Consider the following 12,020-nt stretch of genomic DNA (forward strand, 5'->3'; position numbering starts at 1 on the left):
CTCGGTTTTATCCCATGATTCTTTTTCACCGTCACCTTCGCTACTTCGCTACAGGTTCAGGTTCAGGTGCTTTTTTTGGGCAAAATATTTTGTTATTACATTTTAAAGTTATTCCTTCTTTTCTGTGCAAGTCTTATTCGGACTGCTTCAGCCAATTCTTTCGCCAATCAGCTAGTTTTTCATAGAATCGTTGAAATCTAAATAAATTGTTTTGACCAGTCTATGAATTTTTTTGTTTTTAGTTTTTGAGAAATGTTAGAAAATTAATTAACTTCCTTAAAACTTGCCTACATTACTTATTTTCTTGTTTTTTGCATTTCGCTTGTACAAATTTTGCATTGCTTTAAATTTTCTTAATAGTTCGGTTCAATTGCTATGTTATTTTCTTTTGACACATTTGGAAAGTATTCTGCTATTGTATTTTCAAATGGAGGTTTATAGGTCATATTTAATTTTATTATCAAATTCTTCAAAATATACATGTATTGGTGGTGAATTTATGTTCAAATCCTAAAATTTGCCTACATCGCAAACAATTCTTAATCTAGAAGATTCTCCTAAAATAGACTTGCAAATTTACTTTTTTCCTTCGAAATTTTCTTAAAATATTCTTTGCATGTAAATAATAAGAGCACAAATCGTTAGAGAGGAGCTTTGAAGCGCTATTGGTAGCAAGAATCGAACTCCAGACTGAACTTGTTAGCTTTCTATTTGTACAAATGGAAGCTTAGGCAACTCGGCCATGTCTAGGGCTTTTAAAGCTCCCTAGGCTATCTGTGGAATTGCGTTAAATATCACTCGAAATATTACCAAATTATTTTGATATTAATGCAAGATTTGCTAAATCGTTTGTGTGAAGCAAATCTATGGTCTAGTGACTACTTAATTGAACTCAAGACCCAGCTATTGAGCTGCATGCATCGGTATTTATCTTCATATACTACAACCTGCACCATTAAGAAGTGGAGAGGTTTTCCCGATGGGAAATATGATAGTTGTCAATTAAAATTGTTTTGTTGAATTGAGAAGAAGAGTTTTTTCTACAAAGTGAAACAATTTTGACAACTGAATGATATTTTTCAGTGTGAGGCGAATTTAAATACACATTTGAATCTGTCTCCTTGAACAGATTTGCACACACCACTTTTTGTTGACAACTAAAAAACAAATATAAAAACAGAAAGGGATTAGACAAAAAAAAAAAAAAAAAAAATGGTTACCAAAGGGTTGAGACCATCAATAAAATAGAGATATTGAAAATAGCAGAAAGAACAAAGATATTGAACAGAAATAAACACAGAGAAGAAGAACTCGCTGGTGTCTATTATTGTTCAAATTTAAACAAAAGAACATATTTATAACTACAGAGAGACTAAACAGTGCTCCTCAACAATGCTCCTTATGAATTTGCTAAACTTATTGACAGCTAATTGTAGGCACTTGACAACAAATTGGAACAGGTAAACGGTTCTTATTTGACCCATACTTAAAACTCTTATGACAAATAATCAGCGGGTGTATAGTTCAGGTATGACTTAGTCTAACACTCCCCTTAAGGAATAACTGAGTTCTGATGGACTCTAAAATATCTCTACAAAATACAAACTTTATCTTGCCCAATTTCTTGGTGAATACATCAGCAATGTTACCATTTGTGTTATATATTGTAGCTCTATCTCTTGAGATTGAATCTTACTGTAACGGTTGATTCTCCCGATTGTTAGTTTGCTTATCTTTTTTTACTGATCCTTTTTTTGGCCTATAGCTGTCACTGCCCTTTTATTTTCTGTTTCGTCAGTCCTATTTTGGGGTTGTTAGTGGTGGATGGAGGTCTGGTTATTTATTTGGTTTTTTTTTTCACTTTAGAGGGGGATTTTTTTTGGAAAAAAAGAGATTTGAAGGCTGGAGAAAAGGAAGAGTAGCTGCTGCTTGATTGTGGTAATCAGTTTTTGATTTTTTGTTAAGTGAAATACAATGCTAAATTTTGGTGTTTGTTTGTATGTTTTCTCAGACAATATGGGGGCGCTCTCTTCATTATTTGTCTCTCTATATAAAATTAGCTCTTTAGTTCTTTCTTTAGAGTTGGCTTGCAGGCACAAAGGTGTTTATCTACATCAGTTTTTGATATTAAAGCAATCAAAAATGGTCTAAAGGGGAGTCCGTGTGAATTGGGGAGAAAAGGGCAGGAGGAACGCTGGCCTTCTTAGGAATGCTGCTAATGCCTTAGAATTGATGGAGAGGCTTATTGAAGCCTTAAGGAACCAAAGTTCTAAGATAAAGGTTGATATTTCTAAATTCAAAGGTGAACTCAACTTAGATGCATTTCTAGACTAGGTGCCGGAATTTCAGAAGTACTTTGAAATGGAGGATATTGATGAGAATGATTCAAAAAGAGTGAAAATTACCGCATCCAAGTTGAAGTCGCATGTAGCCTTGTAGTGGGAGAATGTGCAGATTTTGAGAACAAGGCAAGGAAAAGATAAGAATAGGCTTTGGCCTAAGATGCTAAAACAATTGAGAGCTCAATTTTTGCCTTTTGATTATCAACCAAAATTGTTCAAAGAATTTCAAAATTTGAAACAAAAGGATCAGTTGGTACAAGCTTATATTGAACACTTTATGAGGCTTCAAATTCAAACAAATATCCAAGAGAGTGAAAGACAAGCGATGGCCTGGTATGTGAATGGACTCAAATTTCAACTTCAAGATTAAATTGCATAGTAAAATTTCCTATTGTAGATGAGGCATATGAATAGGCCTTGAAGGCCGAGGAGAAACTAAATCAGAAAAATAAAATAACGAGTAAAAGAGGTGAAGGTTATCAAAGAAAACGGAAAGAAGTTTCGTTAGAACCTACCAGGAGTGAAGAGCTAGAAGAAGGCAATAATATTGTAATATACCCCTTAATTTTTTTTTTAATTTTTAACAAGATTACACGAGCAACCGCACCCGTTATGCCTAGAATAAGAAATCCAAAACCAGCAAGAAAGAACCCTACACCTTTTGATCACCGAGAGCCCAAACTGGGAGGGTGAAAGCATACGGTAGCAGGGGATCGTTAGTAATAAATTGCCAAAGTACTGAATACAATAATGGGCAGCAAGTCAGCCCCTTCTGCTTATACAACGGGTAAACAAAGAAACTTGGTGGTAAACCAACCAAGAGAACAACACTCCAAAACACAAATCACTCTACCGCAAGATTTCAGCAGAAGGACTGAACACACAAAACAATCTCAACTCAATTGTTTATGTAGTGGGAGGATCATTACAACAAATATCACTCAACCACTTATGCAGCGGGAGGACTGAGCTACAAATATCAAATATAGTCAGCAAGCCAGCCTCTTCCACTTTTCAGCAGGAATGCTTACAATCTAGAAATGGTTAGTAGTACTACAACTTAACCTTACAATATAGAATGAGAAGATTATAGATGATGTCCAATACAAATTACAACAATAAACAACTATCAAATTAACTCAAATAAAGCCACTACTGCTAAACCAAAATCTAAAGTCAAAATATGCATGACTAGCCTCAGTCGACAACACCAAAATGATCATAACTTACTCAAATGAAGTCAGAAACACACCAAAATAAATGCAAATGAAAGATATAACCTGGAAGATGATACAAGAACATAAAACCTACAATCCAATTGCCTCAAAACAGAAGCACACATCCCAATGCACCTCTGGTACGACCCAGCTAGGGGGTACGATTTGCAATTAAAAATCCAACTCTCCAAACCAACAGCTATAAATTTGTAAACGATATCACCTTTGTGCCACAATCGGATGGAATCAATACCCAAAATGATTGGATCACTTGGCCAAGAGGTATGAACGAAATATGGTTTCAGCAACTCCACGACCAGCAGCAAGAAAACACTCCAAACCCACACAAAAACACTCCACACTCAACAAATCACTCTCTAACAGCTCTGAGAATACAAGAAAATAGCTAGGTACTATCTCACAAGTACAAAACTGCTACTTAGCTAGGAAGCCACACTTTGAAGCTTAGATTTCACTCACCAAACCGACATCATAATGGTATAAAATTTCTAAGATGCCAAATGAGAGGCCGAGCACACGTATTTAAAGATTTATCCCCTTGAAATTCAAATGCAAATGTCGCCCAAAATCTATTGAAACTCATTTCATTTCGTGTCATGTCCTCTACTAGTCATGGCGTCCACTTTCCCAGTCTCCTTAGGCAAAGTTCAAACTTTTTCCTAGGTGACAACTTGCAACATAAAAATAATATAAACATGAAATGTTTTATCATTCTCAATGCCACCTGACCTAGGAAAATAATATAAACATGAAATGTTTTATCATTCTCAACGCCACCTGACTTAGGAAAACAATAATATTAATGGCAAATATTTATCCTTTTCCCTAAGTCGCCCACAGTATAATTAATCGGTAATAGAATAATTAAATATTAAACCTTAGGATAAAAAAATAATATTTAATTAAATCAAGGATGAAACTGAGCAATGAAGACCACTAAACTACCCTGGATCAGAACCCTGTCCGAGACTGCTAAAAATAGAAATGCTCAATACTGCCACTTACTAAAAATAGTGAGTCATGAAATACTGCTCCAAAAAGCATGATCTTCACACCCAAGCTTAGTAAAACTGCATCCAAACAATCAAACCCTAACTTACTAAAAATAGTAAGTTCTCATTTTTACCAAAGAATCAAATGCATGTTATGCCACCCTGAAGCTCATGAAAAACCTAGAAGGAAACCATAGACAAAACTAAAGAATTCCCTTTTGATAAACCCTAAAAAGCTCGTGCAGAACTCCACAAAAGATGGAAACCCTAATTCTCCTTTCCAAATAGCCTATGGGTCTCTAAAATAGGCCAATGGACCACTGAATGCACATCACTGAGAAGGGGACATTACAAATATGAAGGTTGACTTTAGAGGAAGGAGAAGCTTTAGAGGTAGAGAATGTGGAAAGCCGCGGTCGAGAGAACAAAGGCCCTTGAAATATTTTATTTGTGATGAAGCCCACAAGGCTATAGATTGCCCTCAAAATCACAAAAAAGGTGATGGTAGACCAAAAAAAAGAAAAACCGTAGTTAGATGAAGCTGAAATTGAGTCAGTAGAGAACTTGATGTTGAGAAGAACATCTAGAGACAGAAAAAATCAAAGCTGATTGGATGAGGAAGAGCATCTTCTGAACAAGATGCAAATGTAAGGGCAAAGTGAGCAAAGTGATCATAGATGGTGGATCTAGTGACAATCTAGTAAGTACAAAAATGGTTTATAAATTACAGCTTGTTTGCATTCCAAAAGCTACCCCATTCAAAATTTCTTGGTTAAAAGTCATAGTGTTCTTTTGGATAGGTCTTGTTTTGTTGCTTTCAAAATTGGTCCATATGAGGATGAATTATTTTGTAATGTGATGGTGATGGATGCATGTCATTTGTGTTGGGTTGGCCATGGCAATATGACCAGAATGTAATCCACTGAGGTAGAGAGAATACTTATGAGGTTCAACATAAAGGAAGGAAAAGTATCTTAAAATTGTGGAAAGAAGGAGGAGAATTTGAAGTGGTAGTTTTGTCTTTTCTAACATATGCTATATTTGAGGTTGAAGAGAAAAGCAAAAATCAGCCAAGAATGGAATCCAAGGAAAAATTCAGAGCAAAGGAGACAAACTATTTGTAGAGTGAAGTTCAACCAAAATTTGAGGCAAAGCTGCAACAAAATTCAACTAATACAATTATTGGTGAACCTCAAAAAGTAGATGATGAAATTCCAGTTTTTTGTGATGTAATTGAATGGAATAGTGAATTGTGGGGTTTGAGCATAATCATGAAAAATCTTCCTTGGATGTAATTAAAAACTTGGTGAGTATTGACTATTTAACCCTAAGTTTTAAAACTCAAACTCGCTATGGACTCAACAAACCAAAAATTTGGACTCAAACTCGGACTCAAGAAAGACTGGCGAAAGACTCAGCAAGGATACGGCAAAAAAAAGAAATGTAGTTTTACATAAAAAAATAAAGAAATTAATGCATTTAGAGAACATAAGAGCCGTAATTGAAACATTACACATGTCATATGATCTACAAACACACAATATTTGAAATTTCATCATTCATACTCATAGTTTCAACTCTAAAATGTATAATAGCAGCATAAGTTTATAAATGCTTACAAAATTACATATAATGATATGTCCAACTCCAAATGTGAAAAACAACAATGAACAAACTAAAGAGAAGACTACGTCTTCCTCTTTGTATTTCTCCTAATATAGCTCAATTTTTCTGATTTTGTCTTCTTTCCTGTCCTCCTTCAAACCCTACAAACTTGTTATAACCAAGCAAAAATGCCAAATGAGGGGAAATTTTTTTTTAAAAACCAAGTTTTATTGTTTGAATGGCGTGTTTTCTGGGCTACGTGAGTCCATATGAAAGACTCGCAAGTCCAAGCAAAAGACTCACACGATTCCTTGCAAAAGACTGACGAGTCTTTCATATGGACTCGCCTCGCGAGTCCTTAGTGAGTCGACTCATGGCTCCCATGGACTCGCGAGTCCGTGGCGAGTCCACAAGTCTTAAAACTATGATTTAACCTAATATGGCAATAGTGATGTAAAGTGTGATTGGAATGGAGGAAAATATTTCAAGTCTATTAGTGATTTCTCCGAGCATTCTACTTTAGGGAACTTGCATTGTTTTATTGGTCCAACTGAATTGTGGAATCAACATTGGAGCCCTCTCTGCAAGAAGATCGAGTTTGGAAATTTTGGTAATGGTTCAAATTTGTGTGAAGGAATCCCAAGAGACAACCTCGTTGATAGGTCTACTAATAGATATGTTCCCACTTATTGGTGGCAATGTTGTCATGCACTTCTGAACTAGTAGCTCAGATAATCTTTCCTTTAAATTCTTTAGTTCCAAATAATCTTCATTAAACATTCCATTCAAGATGATCTATTTGTTCAAAGCCTCCAACTTCGCCTCAACCTCATTCTTCTTAGTAAAAATGTACTTAAAAACTTCCTTATTCTAGACCTTACGTTTATTTTTAATGTAGTGCAGTCTTTTGATAAAGTAGTAGCTTACCGTGCCATTAAAGCTATTACTATCTCTCCGCTACTCAACAAGAAGTTTCATTAGCAATTGGTCCTGCCACCCTATGCTCTCAAATTTAAAATATCTGTGTCCAATCTTAGACACCTGAGCAAACTCCACTCGGACCAAAAAGTGGTCAGAAATGGAGATGGGGAGGATGGAAGAAGAAATTTGATGTCATCCCTTAGCCATCCAGGGCCAATGAAAAAATGATCCAATCATTTGGATATATTGGAAAAACCCATTCTTCGATTTGTCCATGTGTAACAACCGTTCATAGGGATGCAATCAATCGCCTCAATGTCTTCAATGAAGAGTCTGAAATCCACCATGACTCTGTTTACCTATAGTTAAGCCTCCACTTTTTTTGACAGATCCAAGATTGCATTGAAATATCCACCCAAAACGAATTTATCATTATTCAAGTTCTTGATCTGAGTTCTCAGATCCTCCCACAACGTAGCTTTCTCCTTGGTTTGAATGGGCCCATACACATTAAATAACTGATATGTGGTGCTACTAAACTTGCAATAAACCTCAAACAAAGCTTAACTATTGCTTTCACCCTTACTGTCAGTTTTACAAGTGCTTGGGTTCCACATGATGCCCAATCCACCAGAACTCCCATTTGTATCAATCATAGATGAACTACTCACCGAAAACTCGACGAGCAGTAAAAAAATCGCAAGTTTTTACGACTTTAACTCGCAACAAAAACTCTCAGAGTTTTTGAAAAAACTCACCGAGTTTTTGCCAAAAACTTGGCGAGTCTGTGATAAAAATTCCCGCGCCAGGTTATAAGTGGGAAAAATGGCAGAAATGTGGTTTATTTCATCATTTATTTTGTTCTATTTTGCTGAGAGGGGGAAAAAAACTCTTCCAAACACTTGACTACTGATTTCCATTGATTTGGAGAAGATTTGAGGCAGATTTGAAGCGGCTTTGAGGTGGTTTTTAAAGAAAAATCAGATTCCCAGGTAGGTTTTTTTAAAATATTTTATTTATTTTATGTTGCATCTAGATGAATAGAAAACCATTTCTAAGTAGTCAAAAATATTTTTGAGTGATTGGAACAAGATTTAACACTATTTTTGACAAGTTTGTTGAATTTTTCACTATTTTTTTGAAGAATCTATAGTCTTTAAAAAAAACAAACCCTAGTAGTTTTTTTTTTATTTTTTTTAACTTTAAATCATGTCTAAAAAATTTTAAACTAATTTAGATAGTTTGCTAAATTGTTAAACTAAAATATTAACTTTGTCTTTCACTTTGTATGTGTAGGTTAATAGTTAACCATTAATTATGGGAAATTCAGGGTATAATTGGCCATTAGAACCATGCCCATCTGGATATGTAGGCACCGTCCTAAAGGTGCTAGAGATAGGGCTTGGAGGTTTGCCTATGAAGGATTGGACCTTGGACGGTGATTTGCATTAAATGTGAAAAAATAATTCATGGAGGCATAAATCGCCTCAAATACCACCTTGCAAGCATTGAGAAGCATGATGCTAGAGTATGTCTTGGGGCCACCGAAGAGATAAAAAGAGACATTAATACCTTACTTTCAGTTGGGGAAGAGAAGAAATTGCAAAGGGAGAGGGCAAAACTAGCCATGGGAGCAGCCATAGCTGAATCTCAAGGTGCTTCAGTTAACATTGAAGAAGAAGAAGAAGCACTTCAGGGCATAGTGGGCTCTCATTGTGGCCCACGTATCCGCAAACCCAACACCACCTCGGCCACCACTTTTTCTTCCTCTAGTAGCATACCTGGCACTGTTGCATCACCATCAGGGACATAGTCTATAGGTAGTTCTTTTGTGCCCAGGAACACTCCTGGAGCACAATCATCATTAGAGGCCACTGGATGGAATAGGGAGGCACACGAGAAAACTGACATTGCAGCTGCTGATTTTTGGTACTTCAACAACATCCCGTTCAATGTGGCAAACAATCCTTATTGTTAATGCATTAGTAGCTTCTGCAAGATAAGACTTTCCTAACCCTTTAATCTCCTCTATTTTGTTTTGGTTTACTCATCTATGTTATTAGATTATCTGATTTATGCTTTCCGAACTGAATATGTTTATCAGATTATAACATTGATCATGATTATGATATTGACATTGGATAAAGATTGATGACTTTATTAACATAGTTAAGCGTCGATCTAAATGCTATCGGGCTAGTAACCTGATAGCATATTAATGTCGATTGATTTATGAATCGGCATTAATATGCTATTGGGGTATTAACCCGATAGCATATGTAATGGTTATTGTTATCGGGATAAACATTTATTTGGGTCATTAACAAAGCATCATAACTAACATCGTTTCAACCGAGTGTTAAGTATTAAATGTTAGTTAACAAACATAACCGAAATCGGGATGTGCACCGATCAATAGGTGCCTTGATCTATCATGTCTAAAAGACATGACCGGTCAAGACATCTATTAACCGCTCTTCTAAACATATAAAGCCCGAAATGAATCATTTGGAGAAGACATATAAAAATATTAATGATCTCTCTCCTTCTGCCTGCAACAAAACAATCAGATTATTATACAATATAATCATATAAAATTATCGCATATATAATATGTTCTTTTATTGCAATTGAATAAAACTTTACATGGTATCAGAGCCAAGTTGATCGAACTTGAGGCTATTCAATTTTGTGAATAATTTAAGAACAAGGTTATATACTACATCACATTTCTCCAATGGCCAACGCTATCAGAGTCGAAGACAGACTCAGAGGTGGCGATGATTTTTCAGCCTGGAAGTTCAGAATCCAAATGATCTTAAAGGAGAACAAAGTGGATTCATTTGTTCAAACTAAAAATGATCAACCTGAAAATGAACCTGACAAAACAGTATGGATTGAGGGAAATGAAAAGGCCATCAAAATAATAGTTGATGGGGTGAGAAACAACATAATGCCCATCATAAGAAAACATCAAACAACCTATAAAATGTTCAAACCACTTGAAAGCACATTTGAGATATCAAATGCAAGTCGAACTCTGACATTAAAATGAGAAATAAATCATATCACCATGAACAAGGGGGAGACAATCAACGCCTACTTTATGCGGATATCAATTCTAAGAGATGAACTAGCAACTCTGGATTACGAGATCCAAAGCAAAGAGTTAACACTCATTGCTCTAGATGGGTTTTCTAGTGGATGGAGTACATTCGTCCAAGGCATCAGTGCAAGGTCCAAGTATCCTAAGTTTGAAAGATTAAGGGACGATTGTCTCCAAGAAGAATCAAGATTGAACAAGATGGGAATAAAACAAAAGAACATAGATGAAGACCTTCAAGTTCTAAATACTAACACAAATAAGACAACCAAGAAGAAGCAATTTAGGAAGAGGAAGGGTCATCAAGGCAAGAACACTTCAAAGAGAGACCTATCACATATTCAATGCTATAGGTGTGATAAGTTTGGGAACTTTGTTGCAAAATGTCCAGAGAGAGCCAAACAAGCCACATTTGCCAGAGCAGGAAAATCTAAAAGAGAAGATGATTCCCAGAACTATGTCCTCTACTCAGCACTTACAAGCCATGCATCAAATAAGTCTATCTCCTGGGTGATCGATAGTGGTCATCCAGACACATTACAAGGTTTAGAGAAGTGCTAGACTCCATGACAGAGGATAATGATGAGGAAGTAACCATCGGAGATGATTCCTCACATCGAGTTAGAGGAATTGGTTCCTGCACCATCAAACTGAAGATAGGCATATCATTGCAACTCGAAGGAGTACTATATGTCCCCAACATCAAGAGAAATCTAGTCTCCATATCAGTCGTAGAAGATAACGGATACAGAGTAACCTTCATGGAGAACAAGGTGTTGGCTTGGCCAAGATATTCTTCCATCAAGAAAGCTAAAGTCATTGGTCAAAGACAAGGCTATTTGTATGAGCTATGCACAGAGCCCAACCTAGCCCTAATTCATGAAGCAACAAATGCAAATGAGGTCTGGCATAGAAGACTAGGCCACCTGAATTATAGAGCTTTATCATGTATGGGAAACCTTGTCACAGGTTTACCTAAGTTGCAGCAATATCATTCAGAGGCATGCAAGGGATGTACCCTAGGTAAAAATATCAAGGGTGCCTTCCATAATAGTACTAGGAAGACAAGCAAATTTTTAGAGTTAGTTCATTCTGATATATGTGGACCCATGTTCGTTCCCTCTCTAAGAGGATGTTTGTATTATGCTAAGTCACAGGATACAGTGATTTTCATGGATAAGGTTCGAATTTTATCGAATTTCAAACTTCTATAAAAAAAATCAAATTTAATTGAATTTCCTCTATAAAGCATTGCTATCTGCCTCTAAACACAACTCAGCTGGTCGTGGGTATTCTTCGTATATGCTTTGTATCTATTGGGTCATGGGTGTCTGCAACTGCTGGGTCGCCCTCAGATTTTCGCCAACAAGGGTTGCTATTCTGATAATTTATTAAAAGTATACATATATTTAGAAATAAACAAAATTATAGAAGGCGAATTTTATCCTTTTTTTTTTCGAATTTTTCCCTTGTCGAATTTCATCTGAATTTCATGGCTGTTGAATTCAAATTCAAATTCGAACCTTGTGACTTAGGTACTCTGTAATATTTGTTGATGACTACTCTAGGAAAACTTGGATCTACTTTCTGAAGTGTAAAGAATCAGGAGAGATCTTTAGTAGGTTTAAAGAATTTAAATCACTGACGGAGAACTACTCAAGAAATAAAATTAAAATCCTAAGGACTAATAATGGGGGGGAATACACATCAGAATTATTTAGAGATTTTTGTAAAAACCCAGGGATTAAGAGGGAGCTAACAATACCTTATAATCCTCAACAAAATGGGGTAGCTGAGAGGAAAAATAGGACAATTGTAG

The 12,020-nt window shown here is 35.9% G+C and overlaps 1 protein-coding gene across 2 annotated transcripts in view; it reads left to right on the forward strand.

Annotated features, from left to right (window-relative positions):
- The window catches only part of LOC131061607 (signal peptidase complex subunit 3A), a 37,554-nt gene that overhangs the window by 720 nt on the left and 24,814 nt on the right, over positions 1 to 12,020 (forward strand). The window lies entirely within an intron of this gene.

Source organism: Cryptomeria japonica, chromosome 3, assembly GCF_030272615.1.
Source record: "Cryptomeria japonica chromosome 3, Sugi_1.0, whole genome shotgun sequence".
Lineage (NCBI taxonomy): Eukaryota > Viridiplantae > Streptophyta > Pinopsida > Cupressales > Cupressaceae > Cryptomeria > Cryptomeria japonica.